The sequence below is a fragment of the Cyanistes caeruleus genome, chromosome 6 (assembly GCF_971803275.1).
Source record: "Cyanistes caeruleus chromosome 6, bCyaCae1.hap1.1, whole genome shotgun sequence".
In the NCBI taxonomy this organism is placed as follows: domain Eukaryota; kingdom Metazoa; phylum Chordata; class Aves; order Passeriformes; family Paridae; genus Cyanistes; species Cyanistes caeruleus.
Window position 1 is genome coordinate 48,530,164 of NC_141706.1, and position 23,904 is coordinate 48,554,067.

Sequence of the window (23,904 nt, forward strand, 5' to 3'; positions counted from 1 at the left end):
TATCCTCTTGACCCTGAATCAGGGCCAAGAAGATAGAAGATATTAGAACCACTTTTCTGTACATATTACATCACTGAAAGGGTCTTCCAGGCTGTGAGTTTGGTGTGTGTTTCACCAAGGCCTGCTCCAATGTCACTGCACTTACATAAAACACCCGTGGAGCAAACACATGGTAGGAAATAATTACACTACACATCTACCTATTTATGTAGTGCATAAATAGACATGACTGGGAAAAAAAAAAACCCTGCCATTTCAGGCATTGGGTCCCTACACTGAAAACATGTACCTGTTTCCTAGCTCTGGCACAGATATTTGCATGCCCTTTGGCAATTCACATCTTTTCTTTTTCTCCTTAAAACAAAAGGAAAACAAGAATGCTTCTCCTGCCTCACAGGCATCATAAAGATTTCCAAACACTCTTAAACATTCAGATGCTGTGTGATGAAGCGAGGGAGATATGTAGAAATTTAGACAAGTCCATCACTGAAATTGGGATGAGAACTCAAGTTGAATTTGTACAGAAAATAATTCTTGGGTTACATTGCTTCCACTGCATTTTTCCACCTAAACATGAGTGGGTCTGGCTTCAAAAGTATTACATCCTTTCAGTAATTCCCGAGCTCCACTGAATTTTGCATTTCTTCAGTAGTTAGAAAACGGTGCCCATTTTAATGTGTACAGATTGTGTGGAAGCTGAGTAGAAATTCTGACTTTTGAAAAATATGTCTGTCTTTCTGAGTCTAGGTCCATTACCATGGGGGGAATACCCAACATACATTTTCTAGGTCATTAGACATATTACACACCAAGTCTAACACGAGTTTTTTTAGTTACATGATATCAGTAAAACCCCTTTCTGGAGTGCCTTCACTACTGAGCTTGAGCCAACACAGACAGGGTAGGGCTGCACTCTGGCTCTTGCACTTCAGTTTTGTCAGTTTTTCATGTGAACAAAACTCTGTCTTGATATAAGATTTTAGACCATGACTCTTGTTTATTTCTACCCAGAACAAAGTCTGTAGACAAAGTCAATATACTTTATCAGATTAACTAGCAGCCAAGTTTTCAGGCACACAGGTCACTCTTCATGCCTCTTTTTTCATTCTTTGCCATTGTAGGCCTCACCTGACTTAGTAATTTCTTACTTCTTAAAAAAAAAGACTTCTCAGGAAAGTCATTCCATTTGCTGCATCTGCCATCCACTGGGACAATAAGATGAAAACATGGCAAACATCACTTCTCTAGGAAAGAACCATAGAAATGCTGAGGCACAAGTGGGCCAGCAGTGCGCACGGGCTCAGCTGTGTAATGGGGTAGCACCACCCTAGCTCTAAGTACTTTTGCTGTGCTTAGAGCACAAGAAAGTGGTTTTCACTTTCTTGCACAAGACATTTCTCTCATGAAAATCTATGAGCCTTGTTGATGCTGTTCCCTTGTACGTCAAGAATTTCTTTACAGCATATGGATATATACAAAACATTTATTTCCTCTCTTACCAAAAAAGACACCAAAGCTGTAGTTTTATTCCCAGCAGTTAGCTGTTTTCCCACCCATCCAGCAGTTCTTTCTCCTTCCCAATTATTTCTATCACAATGGAGATATCATGATTGATTTCTGGGGGGTATCTTGCCTTCCTCTGCAGTTCTCCCCGTCATTTCTGTTCTGCAGAGAACAATTCAGGTGTTTTCAGAATGTTCAGGCAGCATATGGGGACCCTGCTTACCAGCAGAGTTACATCCAACCACAATGGTGATGGCTAGTGGTAAAAGTAGGGGTTGCAGTTGTACTCCTCTTATAGAGGGGGAGTAGAAACTTCTGGCAGCATTTGTGCCTCTCATACTAGAGGCAGAAGATTAAAAACTACAGGAAGAAAATAAGGATCCAACCTGTCTCGTGAATATAGAATTCAAGGGAACTGTGTCTTTCATATAGTCATAGGGGTAACAGCTGGCACAAAATGCAGATATTTAGGGGGAGAATTAGAGTATAAGAGCAGCTTTAGCAGTTTAAAAGACACAGCACCATTAATGATCTTTTTTCAGTCAGACCCAATTACAACTGTTTACAGAGTCCTTTCTCTTTCCCTCAGAGGCTTTGGCTGAATTCCCATTATTTCCGGGACCAAACCCAATTATGCCACTGACCACAGCATTCTGACTGCTTATTGCAATTCCATGGCAAGGACAGGGAACTCCCAGAAACAAGAAAGAGATTGATTTGCTCCACACTGTACCTGGAAACAGCTTCCAAAGCAACATGTTATGCCAAATAACTATGCCTCAGAGCAGCCAATTAATTTGTGCAATTCTAGATTACAACTAAGACTATTCCTTATCTTTTCTTTTTGAAAAGCATTTTTTTTCCAGGTAAAAAATATTGGCAGACTTTCCCCTTGGCTGAAATTTCAGAGCTCTGTATTTTCACGAACACAATGGTAGGGGGCATTTAAAAGGTGGTGAGTTCAGGAAAAAGGGTGTTGGGGTGAAGTAGGATATAGCAGGTTAAACTTACAGAGCACTTGCACATACCAGGAAAGCCATCAGTTCTTAGAAAAACTCATGTTATCCCAGGTCTGACCCATCTCAGCAAATGTGCTTACTCACACCGGCAAAAAACGTGTTTGAAATGCACTGCAAGATGATTTATTGACGTATTTCATACCATCATTTCAGTTTATATCAGCTTTCAGACAGACTGATCTCTTCTACTCAAGATTGTTATCAGCTTTTCTGTCATTGTAGAGTACCATAAGGTATTAGCAACCAAGGAAAAATTACACAGGACAGAATGGAAACTCTCCCTTGAAAAAAACAGTTGAGAGTCCTGTGTGAGTATAAGGCAGCTCAGCAAGTACAGAGCAAGCACAGCAGCATGTGACAGCTGCAGAAGGAATGCCCTGTGGAACACATAGCATTTCAGGAGGGCTTAGTCACAACCAAGTGAGGTGAGAGTTGTAAGAACTAGCATTTCTAAGTGAGCTCTTTGGCAAACTCTGAAAAGAAGACACTTTGAGGGACTAGGTTATGAGAAATGCAACTATTGGTTAAAATTAACCCAAGTATGTGCAAGCCAGCAGGAAAGTAATTTTAGTTTTTATGCAATGATAAGAAATGCATAAAGGTCCTCGAGCACAGAGGGCATATGGGAACATTTGACAGTATTCAAGTCTTATAATCAGATTAAAGAAAATGTCATCACATTGAACATGGATGCTTTTCAGATGGGTGAAAAAATGGGTATTGGCTAATTAACCATATCAGGGACACTTCCTCTGAATTTTACTTAGCTGAAGTAAACTTTGTGATTTACCTTACAAAGCACAGCACTTTTGGGAAACTATTACCATCACAAACATGGTCAAGGCTTCATGGTCAACTGCAGTGTCTCAAAATCTAGTGTCATCACACAATTTTGATTTTCCTTATCTTGAAAGCTGGTCTGACAAAGTTAAATATGAAGACAGAAGCAGACAACATCTTCTCTTCCATGACTATGTTCTGAGAAAGTTTTAAATTGTAACAGGAGTACACATTCTCTTCCACTGAGTTTTGGGGTGGGGTTTTTTTCTTTTGTTTTTGTTTCTGTTTTTTTGTTTTGCATTTTTTGGGTTTGTTGGGGTTTTTTTGTTTGTTTTGTTTTTGGTTGGTTGGTTTGGTGTTTTTTTCTGGGGGGGAGAGATGTTGGTTTGTTGGGGGTTTTTTGGTTGGTTTTTTTTTTTGGTTGGTTGCTTGTTGCTTTGGGGTGGGGTTTTTTTGTTTGTTTTTTTAGTTTCTAAATCTCATTTTACTCAGCACTCACTCCTTCTATTTTTGTCTGCACTCAGAAGCCAATATCCTGCACAGTCCTAGGTCTGGCCATCATAAAATTATTCCATTAGCCCAGCCTAGGATTCAGAGCTGAATTTCTTGGAAGTCTAGGCCTTGAAGGCCTAATGCTTCAACAATTGATCATTTTTTTCCAGAGATTAGGAAATCCTCTGAAGAACCCTAATCCAACTAAACACTTAAGTAGGTGCCCTACTTTCAGCATGAGTCTCCTTTGTTGAGTGGAACAAAAAAATACATAGGAGAGTATACTTGAAGGCCAGAAAGGAAACCCAAAAGATGAAGCAGGAATAAGGTACAAGATTCTGATTCCTACTTGTACATGGAGAGTATTCATTCGCTAAAAGTTTCTCAAATTACTTTGTTAATAAGCAGCACTTAAAAGAAAATAGATATATACAGTAACTTTCTACTGGCTCTTGGATTTAGTTGGACTAGATCTCACAGAAATCTGAAAAGAATAAAGCTGGTCATTCTCTGATGAATTCTGACCTTTCTCCTAAGAGAAGCCACAGTTTGTATAAATAAGAGGGATTTATTTTCTCTGGCCTGATTTTGGGGATTTCTAGTAGGCACAGGAATATTGTCATCATTGTGATCAACAGTGACAGCAGCACTTGAGTTCACTGGTAATATTATGGAGGGAGTGAGCTGCTATAGCCTAAAGAACAGTGCTGCTCACCTGGATGGGCTTGTGCATTCCACCATTACACAATATGTGGCCAAGTATTTCATCAAATGGAAACTGCTTGAGATGGAAAAATATAAATGCCTCTTCTCACAGCTGCAGAGAACTGGATACTACTCCGCTCTACACCTGTTCCCATTCAAAAATCAAGCTCTTCATGCTCCCCCAAGTGACCATCTGGAAGTGATACGTCTTATCTGCTTTCTCCACATCTGCATTCCTATAATTTTCTTTTCTCTCTCTGTGACCTGCCTTTCCTTGTCTTTCTGGTCTTCCTTTTCATCACTCCTTTTAGCTTCAGTTAAAAAGCAGAGAAATATACACCTTTAATTTCTTCAAGTTGAGCTTTTGCACATTTTGTGACCACAGACTCTATGACTAAAGCAACATTCATGTGCCTCCATAGCTGCAAGGCCAAATACTTGGAAAGAATTTGAAAAGCAATGACTAATTATTGTGGTTTAGGAATAGTATTCTCCAGTTTAGAGTTCCCGGTGAAACACTCCAAACCATGCACTGCTCATTCACTCTCCACCTCCCCTTCCTCCTCCTCCTGTGGTGGGCTGGAGAGGAGAATTGGAGGAAGAAAAGGTAAAGATCACAGATTAAGAGTAATTGATTGGAAACATCAATGAGATACAAAACTGGTCACAGCAACAATATTAATAACAGATTGTACAAGAGAGGCAAAAAATTACTGCACAAGTACCCGCTAGATGGAAACTGGCAATACCCAAGCGCTCTGCCACGCTTCCTGAGTGGAAGGGATCCCTTCCCAACCACCCCCTGCACATGTGTGAGGTTGCATAGAATAACCCCAGAGTCCCAGCCATGTCCCTCCTGGCTACTGCAAAAATTAACCTTGTCCTGGCTGAAACCAGGACACAGATGAAGAGATGCATCTTTCCAACTCAAGAGCAGTGGTAATTAGCATATAGACTGATATTAGCAGTCAACTCCTTTATGTACCTTTTGTTCTTCAGATAGTATTATAAAATTGTGGATATTACTAATATACTAATAGCTATGGCCTTTTGGGGGGGGGTTGTTTTGTTTGTTTGTTTTTGTCTAGGTCAATATATTTTAGGGATGTTTACCCATAACTTTATCTCTCATCCATCACTCTAGTGCTGTTTTACTGGTCTCCTAGAAGGAACACCTTCTAATACTACACTACTGCTTGCCTGTCTGCCCTCCTTCTCCCTTTCCCTGTAGCTTCTTTAATCTGTTTACTTTATACAGTTAACCAGCAAGCACAAGCATTTCAATGTTTCAGATGGTTATATTCCATTCTGTTTGCATTTCTGCCTAATGAATCTGTTAAGGGCAGGTTCTAGACTGATTATGGCATTTCAGGTCAGAAATACAACAATTCATTTAAAAGACCAATTCTCACATCAACTCACCTTCATAATAAAGTCCTGAGGCAATGAAAGACCACAAAACCAAATAATAATCCAACATGAGACAATGGATCACTTCAGGTTTAGTGACTATTGAGATACTATATTTATTCTTCAAACCCCCATACAGTGGAATTTGTTTTTCATGTACACTGTAGAATTTGTATTGTATGTGTTGAAAGACTCTTTTTTTCTTCCTGGTAGTAGGGAATCTGTGTTATTTGCACATTGCAAAACTTGTTCCACAGGTATGTTGTGAAATTTTATTGGGTATTTCACAGTTTGTGATTGATGTCATGTAAAAGTTGTCCAGCTCAGCTTTGTATTTTACTGATTTATGAATACTGCATAAATGTGATTTGTTTGGTTTTCCTGGGATGCAAGGCTAATACTACCATTTAAAAAGTCAACACTAACATGCTTTCCTTTATGATCCCGCAAGGATTGTTAAAGCACAAACAGTCTATCTGTGTATATTCTTTAGCATGGAATAGAGTAGTATTCAACCCTGGTTTTCTTAAATACGTGTTTATGAAATAGAATTTATTGGAAATAGAATTCCTACTTGCTTTTATAGAAATATGTGAGGTTTTTTGATACTGTCAATCAGGTAACCCCAGTAATTGTCTGATTACCGTGTGTTTTGAATAGGCAGCCACCACTGAGTTAGTGAGTTTCACACAGCAAACTGACAGGTATTGTATCTGAACTTATAACCCAAGAATATATATGGACCAGGATACTAAAAATGCTGCTAAGGATCCTCAGTGAAAGGAAAGCATCTATTCCTCTTCATGAACATTTAGGCCTGTATTTATTTTCTAAACACAGTAAATCATGCCAACCATTTCTAAGCTTCCCCTGCTCCCTTTCTCTTCGTGACAGAAGTGCTCATGTTTTCTTACTTAGGAAAAACGTAGATCATTCTGTACTTGAAGATGAAATATGTCTAAGAACAGTAGGATTACTTAAAGTGTCAAGAGGAAGTCACTATATGACTTAAAGGAGCCTGTCTAAATTATTTGTCTTTGTCTCTTTTTTTGTGTGTAAAATACAGTGAAAAATGATAAGATGTGATGTACCCACCCATCTCTTTCTTCTGCAGTTCTAAGCAAGTCAAAGTTCTAGGCAATTAAAATCTCTTGGCCTTGTTTTAAAATTACCACACATTCATTTTTTTTGGTGCTAAATCAGTTCAGTGATTGAATTAACAGCCTTTTCAGTTTCATAGGCTGCTACACCTCTAGTCAAAGTATACCAGACCTAATATAATTAATGTCTTCCTTTCATCACTTCATTTAAAGAACTGTGCTTGTTACAGAGCCATTTTACTGTGCTCACACTCCAACTGCAGTCCATTATTGTTAGTATCTGGATCACTTTACAAATGCAAACTATTACAATTATTCGTGTCTAAAATGGCCTCTGCATTTCTCAGCCTCATCTGGAGCCAAACAAGAGCACCAAAACAACAACAGGAAATCACTACAGTTTCTTTTGTAGTATATTTGAGCATCACCAAAAACTTAATTTTAGGAGCATTAGGCTGTTTATAAAGCCAGCAAGCTATTGTATTTTCTTCACCAAAAAAGAGTTTGAGTTTCCTTGAGATTTGTCTACTTCTGTGCTACTGACAAAAAGTTAATTTACATGGAGAGAAAAATGAAGGTCTGTCTAAACTGGCTTCCTTTCCAGAAATTATTATTTTATCTTACACAAATCAAGTCTCTGATAGCAAATCTCCCTGAATAAAGTTGTGAGAAGGTTCAAAAGAGGCAGGCAAAACCAGACATCACTTCTGTGGCATCCTGGTATCTCCACTGCACTGGCACCACAGTAGGGCTGGTCTTTGCCCAGCACTTAGGAAAGCATTGAGATCTGGACCTCAGCTTAGGAAAGAGCTCCCCACTCAGCTGCGGAAGGGAGGGAAGGATGAGCACTACCTGCAAGCACTAATTTGAAATCATGTACCTACTTTGTTTCGTGACTTCAAAAAGCTAACTCTGCATGGCAATATTTCTTTCCTTTTATCACCAGCCTTCAAGTTTCGACTCCTAGGGAAGCAGTGGCGGCCAGGCATGCATCGAGAAACCTCACACTGTCCTAGGCTATGCCAGGTCACAGCAGGCAGGAAACCATGCTGGGCTGTCTGAACCATGACTGCTTCAGGTCAGTGGGTATTTGACTTGCACATACCTGAAGTAATGTGTGCAGCATTATAATCACCCTTCTCAAATGAGTGCTTTTTTTGTCTCCACATCCACGCATTCCCAGAGGAGCCAAACCTTTTTCTCAGTATGTACATAAGATCTGCTGCCAATATATGAAAGAAATATATGAAAGATGAGCAAGAAGATATTAGTGCTTAGTTTCAACAGAAGAAACTATTGTTTAGTCAGCCAATGGATAATTATCCTCTAATTAATCAAAGTGATCTTGAATCTGAAGAGGATTTACTTTAGAACAGAAAAGTGTTGGGAAATAAAGTCAACTTCCTCCCCACCCAAACTTTTCTGTTTTTCTCAGACAGAACCAGAAATAATTCATTTTGAAAGTTCAGAAATAGTTGATGAACTCTTGCTTCTTCCAGCTCCTCTGTGTTGTGTCTGCACTTCTGGGTTCCAGATAAATCTGGAAGTAAATGTGAAGTAATGGTCTCGTGGTATTTTGGCAGGAACCTCTGGAAACCTCACAAAACAGCCTTTTCCAGAGTCAAATCGGATTTTAAAAGAGCGTAACTTCAACTATTTAAGAAATACATTCTTTCTGTCAGAAAACTTACTTTTTCATGTGCCAGTAGGCATGATTAAAAACCATCTAATTAGAAAAGCCATGAAAAAAATACAAGAATCAAGTGAAAAAATTCATGGAAACAGCTCTGAGGTGACGGTGTTATATCTGAGTCTAGTTCAATACTGAGGACATTTAGACACAAACATAGAACCTATGTTGGGGCCTTATTTCCAGGGTGAATCTCAACCAATCTTTACAGCTGTCCATATCCCCCCAGTTAATGTATTAATCTAGCCATGTATAACATATATATTGTCATCATATATATAAACTTAAAATGCTGTCACACCAGAATCTACTTTCACATGCAAACCCAGCTTTAATACCCAAGTATGTATGAGGAGGTTGTCTCTTTGGGTGACAGAGAACACCTGCAGCTGGAATAAAGGGGCCACAGCTTCCATAATGAAAGAGACAGTCATGGAGCAATAAAAGTCTTCTAGAGTGGCAAAGTAGGAGGCCCTCATATGGTGCCATCTGCCTACAAACCACAGTGCCTGTTCCACATTCCCTTGGACAGGGAACAAAGACAGATTGATGGTAGCTCACTTTGCTCATTAATCTTCTAGGTGATATAGGCATTTATATTCTCTGTGCCTCATATTACCATGTGTAAATTCAATATGATATATATGTATTTATTTCTAAAAACCTGAAAATCTCCACATTTATATATATGCTGGGATTAGATATATTTCTTACACTGAAAAGCCACGAGCAAGTAGGTTTTTACTGATCCCCATTATTAATTCTGCTAATTGAAAATCAAATTCTGCAAAGCATATTTTGATACGTACAGTGCTAATTTCAATATTCATTGTCTGTTGTTACTACTCCAGAGCTAAAAAAGCTCTTAAAATCATGACTTTGTTAAAGACCAGGAGAGTCTACTCTTGCTCAGTACTTAATAAACATTATTTTCTGGTAAGATTTGATTGGTTTTTCCCAAAATTTTTCTATTGCTTTATTTCTGAGTATTTAAACACATGTAGATTGATTTGACCCTGCTTCTTACAGAGTCCCTAAGTGTTATGCAACAGTAACACAAATCAATATCAAAGCTGTGTTCTGTGCCACTGAACATTCATTCTTTCACTACTCTTGCACAAAATTTTACCACAGAAAGTCTGAGCAAGAGGAAAGCATTTGCTTAACCCTGGCAAAAGATCCTACATGGCACTGCTTTGGAGCAGCACCACTCATTTTACGTGGTCACCTCAAACAAATCCTTTCTGGATGAAAATCTCAGCATTGCTGCAGGACCTGACACACTGATCTCTAACCACAGGTGATGCCAGGGAGCAACATTCATTTTGTCCTCTCGTGTGTTCTAAAGTAAGAGCCCTTCTGACCTACACATCAGAAAGATAGAAAACTTAAATCAAAATCACACTTCACTGGCAAATATGTGGATTAAATTTTTTAAGCCATGCAAAGCAAAATTGTGAGGCATGTTTACAGGAGTCTGGATGCCAGCTTAGATTTCCAAGTTTCATATTCAGATGTTTGTTCCAATTTTTAAAAAACAACATTAGAGAACAATGTTCATGTGATGAAATGTCCAAAAGAATAAACCTGCTTTTCTGAAGGTGAAACAACACAAAGCCACCTGTGGCTTCATAGGCCTTGTCACAGCTATATGTACATGAGGAAATGTAGATGAGTGACTTAAAAGCATATTTGTTTCTATATATAACATACAAATGGTATATTTGCCAGAACGGTGACATTAAGAATCATGAAGGACGTATCCCAAAATGCACCAGGGATAGACTGCAGAATAATAATAATAATAATAGATAATAAATCAGCCATTAAGCAGATTCGGTGTCTACAGCTTGCTGATGAAAGCTGCTGAAATTATTATTCATGCTGGAAGTTCATCTAACAATATTCTACTATGTGCAGTGTTTGCAGAGAAGGCAGAGGTGCCTGGATAAAAACAGGTACCCTAAAATTCTCTACAGGTGTGTAACTCTTTAATCTCCTCAGAAAAATGTCAACTATGCTATATAATCACAAAAATGCATGCATACATAGATGTAAGCACTCAAACAAACATCCAATGCCAAGAACCAAGTAGAACTGATTCACCTTCCTACTGGGGAAATGAGCTCACTGTGCTTTAATCTTTTTCTGGGGGACGGTGTCCTGGCTCCAGACAGGACAGAGTTAATATTTTGCAGTAGCCAGAATGGGTATGGCCCAGACAGGGAGGTTATTCTCTACCACCTCACATCATTGCTGGGGTGGGGGAAAGGAGGCTCTGGAGAAGAGGAGTTCCTTGCAGGGCAGTCAGCGTGGCAGAGGGAGCAGTGGGGTGGCGCTGGCTCCAAACCAGACAGGGAGGTTGGGTCACGCCGTTTCTGAGCTGGAGGGAGCAGACAGGCCTTGTCTATTGTTGGGAGTTTCTGGGATAACTAATTGTGTTTCTTTCCTTGTACCCTCTGTTTTGTTTCTGTGGCTGTTGATTTTCTTATCTCACTGTGGCTTCCAGTGAATTGTTCTTATCTCAAGCCATGATCTTTATATTTTGTGCCTCCAATTCTCTCCATTCTGCCACAGAGGAGGGTGAGGGGATGAAGGATGGAAGGAGAGAAGTGTGTGGCTTGGAGTGATTTCAGGGGAAATGCTACATTGGAGAATACCATTCCTAAACCATGATAGTAAGAAAAGAGAACTGTTCATCATGAGTGCCCAGCACAGCTGGAAGGGGCAGCTTGTGTCCTAGACAGCCAAAGAAGGCTCTGGTCTCTTCTAACTGAGCACACTGGCAAAGGATCGCTGTGACCCACAGGCCATCATGGTCTTCTGTTCTAATGAGTTGTAATGACAAAGGCCAGTTTCCCAACCCTCAACCCTCCCCAGAATGACAAAGGAGATGTTCCTATCATTTCCCTCATCCCAAAATTATTTACTGTAATTTCCCCCTTCCTACTAATCAGTCTCTTCCCACAGATGAGCCCTTAAGTGATGTAAAAAAGGTTATGACATGAAGCTTCAGATACTTTTGGTAAATCCTTCTACTTTGTTGTCTTAAGCCCATAAGGGCCATCAGTGACAATCCACTGTAGTCATTTAGTTGACTCTTCCATCTCTCTTTACAGTGAATTGATGACAAGACTTGCTTTTGCGAAAGGAAACTAAATAAAGACAAAATATCCTAAAAGCAGCAAGTCACTAATAAAAAAAAAGTAAGCACTTTGGATTCAGTTGCTGCTAAAATGCTGGCTGAAACATTTTTCACTCATAGCCCATGCAAACCAATGCTCTAAAACTGGAGTGTGGAAGGACAGCTCACTGAAATTATTTCTGCAGGCAGCCTAATTGCCTGGGCTAAGCAGGGACAGCTGCACGTGCCTTCCTGACTTCCAGTGTACAAAACATGATCGGGAAGAACATGTGGTCAGGAATAAAATTTTGGCTAGTTCTTGTGTCCACAGAACAGAATTTGAGGACTTTGGACCTGACCTCTGGGTCAATACCCATAGGTGGCCTGAGCTGAAGCACCTCAGTAAAGTTATGAGATTTCTTTTCTTCCTGGATGTGTGTGGGGCTGTCTTTGGGGTGGGGGTAGGAGGAAGGGGTATATGTGCTTGCAAAGCAGTGTAAGGAACTTTTTGAAAAGAAGAGCATTGTTACATTGACTTAGACAATGATTCTGGAATTGGTTTTCTATTAAGATACGGTACATAACTCTCAGGCATGTTTGTGTTTTCAAGAACTACTTTCCTCAGCTACACAGTAGTTGTGTTTTTAAACTTTTTTTTTCCACCCCAACAAAAGTCAGAAGCTTAAACTCTGATAATGACATTACTCCAACGATTGGGGCCCTTGGCCCTGCTGTTTGTCATTTATGCCACTTCTGTGTGGTGATTTTTATGGGAACTCTCTTTATGGCTAGCACTCCATCCTTAATAAAATGGACAGAACATTTACTCATTAGAGCACATTCCTTCAGAGAAACAGTGGGAAGAAAGAGATTAACAGAAGATTATGTAACCAGAACCAATTAAAGGCAATATCCTAAATTATTTAAATCATAGAGCTCTTTGCCATTAGCCTGATTTGGGCTGTGATGCCAATCCAACTTTCCATTGCAATTTTCCTCTTCCATCCTCTTAAAATAAGCATCCACATCAGAATATCCTCCTAGAGGTCTACTGGACCTTTTCATATTGAAAGGGATCCAGAGAGCTATGCAGACTCTGTGAGCTGAGGACATGATATAGCTCTGAGGCTGTTCACATCCACATTGCTTTTTTTTCTACATGTCTCAATGAAGTGTATCTCCCTGCAGCAAACAAATTCAAATCTCATCAGCCCTCACTTTAACTAACAATGAAGCATAAACTTCACAGCTGTGTAGCTGCACCAAGCATAAGCTAAGGACTTCTGATCCATGAGCATATTGCACAGAGCTGAAAGAGCACTGAGTCTTCTCAGGTCAGCAGGGTGTGCTGACCCCCACTGTGCCAGCACTCCTGCTCACACAGGTGCCATGAAAACACTGGTAACCACAAGGAATGGAGGCTCTAGTTTTGTTTTACAGTCCAAGCTCACAGAAATCTCAGAACTTCCTACAGAGCAATTCCTTTGCTGTGGATGTCAAAAGTAAGAATTGTGGTGTGTGACCCACCTGCCAATTGTTTATAAGCTTATAAAAAATTGGCAGGTAGAAAAATGTCAGCAAGTGTGTCTGTCATTCAGACCTTGTCATCCATGACTGTTTTGGTCCATTTGAGCTGTTCCTTCTATGCTGGGAGTAGTTTTGAGGTTAGGAGCACTCCTAAATGACCCCCTTTATGTTCTACACTAGAACTGTGTCGGTCTCAGGTAATTTGTACTCTCCTTTTCAGTCACTGAAACTGTGCCTTTCTTGAATTATAAACTCAGTGAATAGTTTTGATATTTTCTTCATAAAAATATTTTTTTATTATGTACATGCTTTTGCAAAGTATTACTGTTTTTCCCTTTGTGATCTGCAATGGCATATATCATTTGTACAGCGACTTCTTGCCTGTTCTGCTACTCAGCCATACACCAGAATTTGCATTTGGGCTCTTACACTATAATTCTATTCTGTATCATTTTATGTAATCATGTAATTTATTTTTTGTTGACACAGTTTTTGTAACAATATAAATTAAACTCACAAAACCATGTTTGGGAAAATTGCTTCCTACTGAGCAGCAGAGGGATATTTATAATTGGTTCCTTCTGATTTTTCCTATTACCTGTCCTTTCAGTGTGAGTTACCTAACCTCTGGGGATGAACTGATCTGCAGATGTGAGTGTCAGTATTCAGGTGTTTTTCAAAAGGCATACTTACATTGGCTTAAGTTATAAGGGGATAGCAATTCAACTTTTCCCAAATAAAGCATTCTTTCAAGATATCTCAAGATAGGAACTGCACAGATAGAATAAATAGCAGTATCACTGTGGAAGCTGGTGCTTCATTCGACATCTGAACACATGGAAGAGAACAAGGAAGTTCTGTGAAAGAAAGATGAATATACCTCTACTTCTACCATGCTATAGCTTTTTAGCTGCAGAGAATTTCTGTTCAGGAGAAGTCAAACTGGGATGGTGACTGCCATGAAATTCACTGTGAGAAAGGCTAATAGAGGAAAACACTTTTCAAGAAAACAAGATTTACCCTGAGGCCTATTAAATTCTCTTCATATGTCTGTTGTGGCTTCCCCTTATATCAGTTTTTTAAAAAAATCCTCAAAGTTACCTAAGGAGCCCAATATTTGAGGCAAAAAGTACTTCAGCCAGTAATATATAACTGCTCTGACATCACAAGGGAATATTTTGCATTTGATGAAACTATTAATAGTAAAACTTTGTTTATAAATCAGGATGGCTTTTAGCATCAAAGCAGTAAATGAGAGCCAAAACAACATATCTTCTCCTTTTAGGTGAGCCAAAAGCATCTGTGATGAATTATCTGCCTTCCAACTTAAAAAAATCTTGACTATTACATTTTGACTATGTTTGTATTTTAGTACAAACAGAAGAAACATCAGCAACACAAAAATGAACCTTACAACTTTCCATCTGCAATCTCAAAACAAACACAAGGAGCTCAAGATACTATGTCATCTTGACTACCATAAGATAGTAAATAATGGGTTGGTCTTGCTCCCAAACAGGGTAATGATGGCATTTCATCTACTCCAGTGGGAAAAGAACAGGGATAATATACTCCAGCTATTCTGAGAAATTAATTGGTGCAAGTCCTCTCATTTCAGGAGCTCATTAAATGTTCTTAGTCCTAAATGAGTTGGGCATTTCAGAAACATCATTTCTTTTCACCTTTGTCTGGTAACACTATTGAAAATACTTATTTCAGAGCTGATAAACCCCCTTTAAAAGGCTTACAAAAACATGTGCTACCTTTCCTCAAAGCTAATGCTTATTGCTTGCCCTAGTTGAAAAATTGGCTTTCCATCAAAGACATTTCTTAAAATTTCTGTGTATTATTAAAACTTGTCCCTACCCTGATGCATTTCATTAGGGAAATGTTTGACTGCCTCCAGATGCATGTGATAAAAATCCATGTGCATATATAAACATTTTAATTTAAATTCTGTGACTTTTAAAAGGTTGACTGCAGGAGAACGTACTCAATGCAAGTAGTTACCTTAGATGGGCACTGCTTAAATTGTCATTCACAGGCTATGGGTGACATTGGACACTATCACTTAGGCAGCAGGATGGATTTTTTCATTTTTAAGTGTTTTAGGAGAAGCATGGTCTAAGGGATGTAGCCACTACATCTAGGGACACAGTGAAGTCTTGTCAGGTCAGCCATGTGTTCTATGAACTGCATTTGCTGCTCCTTTTACATTTGTCTGTATTCCAGGAGTATAAATGTAAGGAGTGTTGGTGTTGCTAAAGTCAATGAAAAGACACGGGAGCTGCATAAAACAGACACTGAATTAAGCATGTCCTCCTGTTTTTACATTCAGCAGTCTGAGGCTGGAAAACAGGTCCAAGAGGGAAGGCAGAGCTCATGCTTTCTTTCCCTTTCTCTCTCTCTGTGGGTCGGACACTGTGCCAGGCAGCTTGGGCTCCTTCCAAGGGTGGGTTCCTCTCCATGTTCTCTACTTGGAGCTTACTCAGAAGTGGTCCAGATTAGATGAGAAGAGCACTGCTGAGCAGACAGTACTAAATTAATTAAAAATTGAACCTAACAAAACCACAGTGTCTAGAGTTGATTTCACCATGGCCACATAAAGGGTGACAGCACAAAGTCAAACTTCTTGGTCAGTGGGAGCCCCCAGTGCCAGGGCTGGACCATGGAGCTCCTCAGCAAACAAGGCCTGGCTGCACAGCTGAGGAAGAGTGATGCAGACAAACACATCCCAGCGGCCTTCACTTTTAAACCTATATGGGTTTACAAGTGGATTTTAAGAGGCTCAGGACTGCTCTGTGAGAGGTTTCAGGTTCATTTCAAAGAGTTGCAGCTGAAAACCCTGAAGCTGGCTGAATTTCCAGTGAAACTATTTGTTAGTTTTCAGTTTATCACACAGATGATATACATGGTTATCGTGTTTCTTGTGGGTTTTTGTTTTCCTCCACACTCCATAAAAATATTTTATATTTATTCCAAAAGATGCCTGAATATTTGCAAGTTGAGAAGAGTAATCTTCAAAATGTGACATAAGAACTTATGCTTCTATTTATTTAACTCATAAAAAAATATATCCCTGGATTTTGCTCAAACCATAAATGTTTCTCTCAAGGAAGGATTTACAGAACTCAAACCCAACACATTTTGCAGCTGCTGACACCTACAGAAACCTACACACAGTTCTTGTAGGGTACATTATTTAGCAGTCATTGTGTTTTATGATTTCAGACTTGGCACACTGTCTTTTGTATATTTTACTGTCTAAATAAATGAAAGTGTAGGAACTGAGGGAAGCAGCAGTAGGGATATGAATAGGATCCAGAACCTTCAAGAACTAGGAGACAAGTTATCAGTGTCTCAGACTGGGTGGGCAGAGTGTGACAGATGAGGTTCCATCTGCCCAGAGACTCTAAGAGGTGATGGAGAACTTGGGCAGAATGGCAGGAAGTAGAATGCAAGGCTGGTCCTGGCAGATGGCGAAGTAAAAGGTAAAAAAAAGGCTAGACTGGAGAATGAGTTATAATAGAGACCTTGGATACTGGCCTCACTCTAAACAATCAGTTCAAAAGAGTCAAATTGAACTGCTTCAAGCACAGATTACAGAGCACAAAGTCACAAAAGAGCAGTGCTTGGTGCTCTGCAAACAGACACAACTATCCTTCTTTGGGAGCTAACAGAGAACTTAAGACAGAAAATATAGTTCAGGCCTATCCAGCAGTTGCTGGTACTTTCAACTATAAATAAATGAAGTAGAGCTGTTAGAGAAAATGTTCCAGAAAGAAAGTGAAAAGAAATTTTACTGCACTTGTGTACATTATTTACATGTCTGAGATTTCTGGTCTGGGCTTACCTCAGTGGTAACCCATGCCAAGAAAGCATATGTCTTATATGATGGTTTGCTTTGATATTCCTAGCAAATTCTAACCTCTTCAGATCAAGGGCAACCTGGGCATGGGAGAGACACAGGACTGGACCTTTGCTTGCGAGCTGTGTGGGACTATGATGTTCACAAGTTTGTTAATCCACAAAATGGCGGGAGGATAAATGATATAGAATACAGACTTGAACAATTTTTCTTTGTTCCCTACAAAATCAAATTTGTTCTAATTTGGATAATGTTCTTCAATGTATAGCAATAAAGGAGACCTCTGAGCCATTTCACACCACTGTATTTCTCCTCAGCTAAATCAGTTGTTATGAACATTTGTCTGTAGGATGGGTAATGATGTAGAAAGAGTCAAAAGCAATATCAAAGGAAGGGAAAAAACTGTCAGCTGTAGCATGGCTGATAAAGTTACTTTTCAGGTGCTTAGAAGAGCCAAGGATGTGCTCTGATGCATTTTAATACATAGCAGAGACCTATTTTATAGCCTAATCGAATTTGATGGAGTTATTCAGCTTAGTTTGGGCCAGACACAATAGCATATCTCATGGAAAGCAGCATCTGGCTCAATAAGATAGAACTCCCACCATAACAAATAATTTAATGAATGCTCACCACTCCCAGAGGTGCTTAAATTACATAAGCGGATTAAAACACATTTAAACCTGTTAGTGTGCCAGTCCTGAAACACTATTTCAAAGCAGCTGAAAATTCTGCAGAAGTAGAGCTTCTCAGATGCCAGAGTTCTGATTGTGCTGTTTTTTTCTGATTTCAGCACCCCATTTGTTGCCTGAAGCACTGTGTGCTTCTAGCAGGGAGAGCTTATGGAGAGGCAGAGATCTTGTGCATTACTTTTCCACCCATTTATGAAATGGCCTTCATAAAGAGTGAGCTGGACTGTCAGCTGATGCACAGATTAGGACACATCCACTGACACAAACTGGAGCCTTTCCAGCTCACACCATGTGACAACAGGGTGGTCCATTTCTTCAGATACTTTGAAAATATTTTCTGCTTTACCACAGTTCAACAAATCTCTACTGAAATTATCACTAGCATTTTTTTGCCTCACAATTGTTAGTTTCAAAGTATTTTTAAAGTGAGAAGGACATAAGCTACCACCTCCTTAATGGAAAAGTAGCCTGGGGAAGAGGTAGAGCAAGTAGCTTGATCTTAAAAAAAAAAGAAATCAATCTCACATCTGAGAACAGACCTCATACTAAAACTGTAACAACAATATAACTAGACTTCTTTTATACTAGGTTTTTGTCTCTGACTAGATCTAAGGTGGTTTTTGAGTGCACCCCTCAAGATGCTATAAGCTGTATACATCCAAGCTTCCTTTGCCACAACCAGCAGCTGTTACATACTTCACTCTTACCCTAAATGGTCTCCCAGCTTAGACATGTCCAACTTCCCAACATCCTTTCAGCCTTGCTGACTTCTATTGCTTGTTTACATTGCATAAATACTACACTCCTTCCCAGCTCCAAATTTAGCTCCAAATTAGAAGTGCTTTGCAACCCATGAAGGCTAATTTCATCTCACATCTAGCTGGACACATAAAGGAGAAGCCTACAGAGAATGTGTGATATGAAAAATTTCCTTAAATGTAATTAATAAAAGAAATGACAAAGAGAAACAAAACAAACTTTCCTATAAAAGAAAAAGTGTGTTTTTATTTTATGGGCTAGGACAATGTGAAAAAGGAACAAAGGTGTCAAAGGAAAAGATAAAGATGATGGAGTTGCATAGAACATGCTGTTGACACTGCCTCTACATGAAACAGGTGTCACAGCTCTTTTAACATGATTCTCACCAGCTCTCTTTTCTCCCACTGTGCTTTCCTGTAAGCAACAGAAAATCAGGAGAGTCACAGAACATGTTAAAAATGCTCATTCGGTTTGAGCTACCCATGCACATTTCCAAATGTGTATTAGCACCATTTATCTGTAGTTCAACTCTTGCTGAGTCATATGGCCACATAAAAAGCCAAAAGGAATACAGTATCATCTCAAGTCACTCTTTTTATGTTGTGGCTGGATTTGGCAAACTGGCAGAGAGAGAAAATGTCTGAGGGACAGAAATTTCCAGGAAATATGTAATTCTAGTTCCATTAAGATCATTAAGGATAAAGGTAAAGCGTATTGATTCCCAATCTTGCACTGCTTCAAATTTTAAAAAGTTTGCATTAAGGCAACAGAATTCAAGAAATTTAACACAGTGAAAAGATACTTGTCTTCTATCCTCTTGTTCAGCATGGAGATGACAAGACTGAGGAGAAATCTCATTGCAGTTACAGCTTCCTCATGAAGGGAAGAGGAGGGGCAGGCACTGATCTCTTCTCTCTGGTGACCAGTGACAGGACCCAAAGGAATGGCCTAAAGTCAGGAGAGGTTTATGCTGGATATTAGAAAAAGGTTCTTCACCCAGAGGGTGGTTGGGCACTGGAACAGGCTCCCCAGGGAAGTGGTCACAGCACCAAACCTCACAGAGCTCAAGAAGCATCAGGACAATGCTCTCAGGTACATGGTGTAATTCTTGGGGTGCCCTATGCAGGGCCAGGTGTTGGACTCAGTGATTCTTGTGGGTCCTTTCCACATCAGGATTTTCTGTGGTTCTGATTTGTCAGCTTGTTCAGAAGCCAGCAATTCCATGTCTCACCAAGAGCTGGAAATAATTTAGTGATCAACTGTCTCAAATAGTATCTATAGGGTTTAGGGCTATAATATATCATGAGATTTTTAGGATTTAGAACCAGATGAAGTGTACTTATGAATAATAAAGGCATTCTGATTTACATAAATTAGAAACAAAATATTGAAGAAGGGGTATAAAACTGGAACAGCCTTCATATGAAAGAGGGTCAAGAGGGTCTACAAGACCATCCATAGGCAGTCTGAACAGGTCACAAGGTTGGTGCTCAGATTGGGTGCCTGATGGAATTAAGATCTTGAAGCAAGTGTTCAGATAAGAGAATTGAGGGTTATTTTGTCATGTCCTGTCTGCTACCCCCTCTTCTGCCCAGTCACTACAACTACCAGCATGTACAAGACCTTGTTATGGCCCATCTTTGCCTCTTCCTACCCAAAATCAGAGGCACATGGATATGAGTTGGACAGAAGCAGCAGTATTGTATGAGGAGTGCGAGTTCCCTACGGTGTCTATTAAGAAATCTAAATGAAAATTCTCTCACCTTGCTGCATCTCTCACTCCTTTCTCTCTGTGAAACTGTTAATTTATTAATGCCCTTACTGAAAAATGTGTATGAAATACTGAGGGAGTGCAAAGAAGAAACTTTTCCCAACAGATAACACATCCAATTCTTCCATATGTTTTTTCAAGCACATATTGGAAAATATCTGAGATGGATTGCCGAGAAGCCTGGGAAGAAAACACTCATGCATTCAGCTTCTATAATTCTACCCATTACTAGAGGGTTAACAACATTTATGCATTATTATTTCAGCAGATCACCAAAGACCAGGGATGAAATCCAGTTCTACGTTCCAAAGGCACAATACTGAACTGTGGACTAAAGGCATGTCACAGAGATGTGACATGGCTGCCGCCTTTCTGTGAAGCCCCAGGCATTCAGAACGAACTTGATGGATCATTGTTTGAAATTTCACAATTGTTGCTATTGAGTAAGATGCAAAACTGTACTGAGTGGGGTGAAGAGAGAGAGCATTAATTCTTTATTCATGTATTTGTCACAGACAAGTGGACACATGAAGATGGAAAGATGATACTGAGCTATTGAGAGAGGTAAACCATCTAACTCTGTGAACCACTGGTGATTCCAAGGAGAGAGGATTAAGTCAGAACACTTCATTTTTCTAAATCTGCAATAAGAAGTTAGATTAACAGCTACCAAATACAGTCATCAGCAGAAGTTTGGCGCCTTGAACTTTAGGTATTTCATCACCTTAACAACTCATCACGAGCTCTGATATAATCTTGTAATAGACTGAAAAGTGAAGATGTTTACTTCCTAATCCTACTAGAGACTCAATTTTCAGGCTCTCATCCAAAGCCTAATTTAAAGAGATGAAAACTACTTTTTTTTTTTTTTTTGGTTCTTCCTTAGATGTGAATTTTCTCTTCATTCTGATGTACCTTTGTTTGCTTGTTAGATGGAAATCCTTTTATATATTCCCCAACACTAGATCAGTTAAGCCTAACTTTTTATAGCTTTTCAGCAGACTAAGAATGGGATCTTCTGTGAATTCTTTCAAGTGTGAAATCTGCAGCATGATTGAAATCTCCTGCTGCTGTTTAAAAAAACACAAAACACCCACATGGACAGGCTTAGATCCCCCAAAAAGCATCTGCAGCAATTTTTAAATGCAGTGTCATCTCTGCCAAAACGAGGTGCACATATATTAATAAAAGCACAGCTAAGGTTGCTAGCGCTGCTACTCCTACATTAAGCAATTTTCATTTTACAGCCTTTTGAATGGCAAGGGCCAGGATTTCTGCCTTTGTGAGAGCAAAGCTGTGTCACACTGAGGCTGCTGCCTCTTTGCTGCTCAACTATAGGCACTCGCACTAGGGGTAAAAGCATCTCCTGAAAACACAACAAAACAGCATAAGAAACATTAACAACGCTGCTCATCAGGAGAGATTCAACCTTGGAAATGGGTATGAAAAAGGTCAGAATACATTCCCCCATATAGGTTTTCGATGACTGCACGTCTTGATACTAACATGTGTCCTATTAGAGCTCTGTGCTCAGCACTTCTCTGAGCACATGAGCGTATTTCTGAGGGAAAAGAAAGATACAAAAAGGATTAAATCAGTCTGCGAGATATTTCTCCTCTTCTGTCCACAAAGTATTGCAGAAAAAGGGGCCCCAGCCCTTTCACCCATTTGTGCTGTCTACTGCATAGCCTCGCAAGTTACCAAATATTTTCACAGGAGAAACAGCTTTTACACACCATCCTTTCTAAAATTATTATAACAAATTCTTACAGCACCAGGAAGAGCCAATCTAAAGGCTACCAGAAGCCTCTAGTCAATGAGTTCACCTTGCAGTTTAAGGGTACTTGTGATGGCAGTTCCTCAGAGCTCTTTAGGTTTTTCCAGCTGGCGCCTGCACTGAGATCCCATTTTCCTGTAAATCTCATCATGATGCATAGTACTCCCTGTGTTCTTAGCCATCATCAAACATTTTGAAGGACCCTAGCAGACACAAACTTCTTAACCCAAGAAATCATGAAAGCAGATTTTTGCTGTTACCTTATCTATAATTTAAATCTCTCTATATACCTCAAACTTGCACAGGATTCTTTCCGATCCTTAGAAAATCATTTTTCTATACACTAACTTCAGTTCCACATGACTTGTGACTCACCAGTCTTTTGATCTGGTGAAATATTCCTGCTTGGACATCATGGTTCAGGATGGAATTCAGCTTAAATCTGCAGCATATATAAACCTGAGACTGAAGAGACCTTTTCCATTTGGTTGTCTCACTACCAAGGCTGCATCATGCACAATTGCAGGTTCACTATTGACCACTCAGTGCCAAAAAGTCTCTCTTGGAATGAGGGATTTAGTGGACTGTGCACTATGCAAGCAGATGGACAGTCCTTGTCCAGGAAGGGTAACAAAGGAAGCGTGCTCAACTACTGTCCTGGTCTTTCTTGTGTCAATGCTAGTGAAAAGCATTGCTGATCCAGGCAAGAAATCTCTCTCCCACCTTCCCAGAACTAGATTCAGAAATTTGTTCTGACTAGAGGGCCAGTTCTATAACAGCTGTTGTTGCAAAGGCACAGGATGTAGGCCTTCATATGATGAGCAAAAAAGGACCTGATCTGCAAGAAAAAGTATCAAAATGACAATTAAGAAAAAAGATCACTTGCACAAAAAGCAGTTTTGTGTCCCTTTAAGAGGGATCAGAAAGGACATCACAGAGGGTTAATTGCAATAATATCACCATTAAGTATCAGTTTCAATATTTCCCACAAGTTGTATCTTTTAAGATTTGTTTTCAAATTATATACGCTGTGCTTGTGTTCTACATGGTATGTTTAACTTTGAGAATTTTATATCCTAGTCAACTATCAGAAATAATAGTTGAAATCAGAGCTCTTTACACAAATAGAGCTTTTGCAAGCACAATGTCTTCCAAGGGAAACAGCTACTGGAAATAAGAATTAACTAAAAATCTAGATTAAGGGAGAAAATGCAGGAAAAAAGATCACATTTCGGACTTGAATTTGGCAGGCTACTTCATACTAAAAGTTTATTCATTCTTAATGGACAGTTAATGTTTTCCTAGCCAACATTCTAACCAACTGCAACTAAAAAAGCCTTCTCTGACCCATTCTTAGGAGGAACACATGTAAAGCTATGCTTTCTGTGCCGATTTTGAAATTTGTTTAATTTGGATGGTTGCATTTTGCATTTGCATGGTTCATTTTATAATGGTTGCAGTTTGGCAAAGTAATCCCAGAGGTCCCTTGCAGCAGAGGTAACTGATTAAACTGCAAGAGATTATGAAACTGGCCCAAAACCAAAAGTGTCTTCATTCCTTCCTTGTGCCTATAGCTTTCCTCACACTTCTGGGCCGTGAGAGGATGGATTAGGCATAGTTTAAAAAAAAAAAAAAAAGGTATTAAGAAGGAGCAAAAATGGGAGGGACAGATAAAGAAGACAATTTC

General features: G+C 39.4%; 1 protein-coding gene across 1 annotated transcript in view; it reads right to left on the reverse strand.

Annotated features, from left to right (window-relative positions):
• CEP128 (centrosomal protein 128) overlaps nucleotides 1–23,904 on the reverse strand; it is a 210,430-nt gene that overhangs the window by 47,929 nt on the left and 138,597 nt on the right. The gene's annotated exons all lie outside the window — the stretch shown is intronic.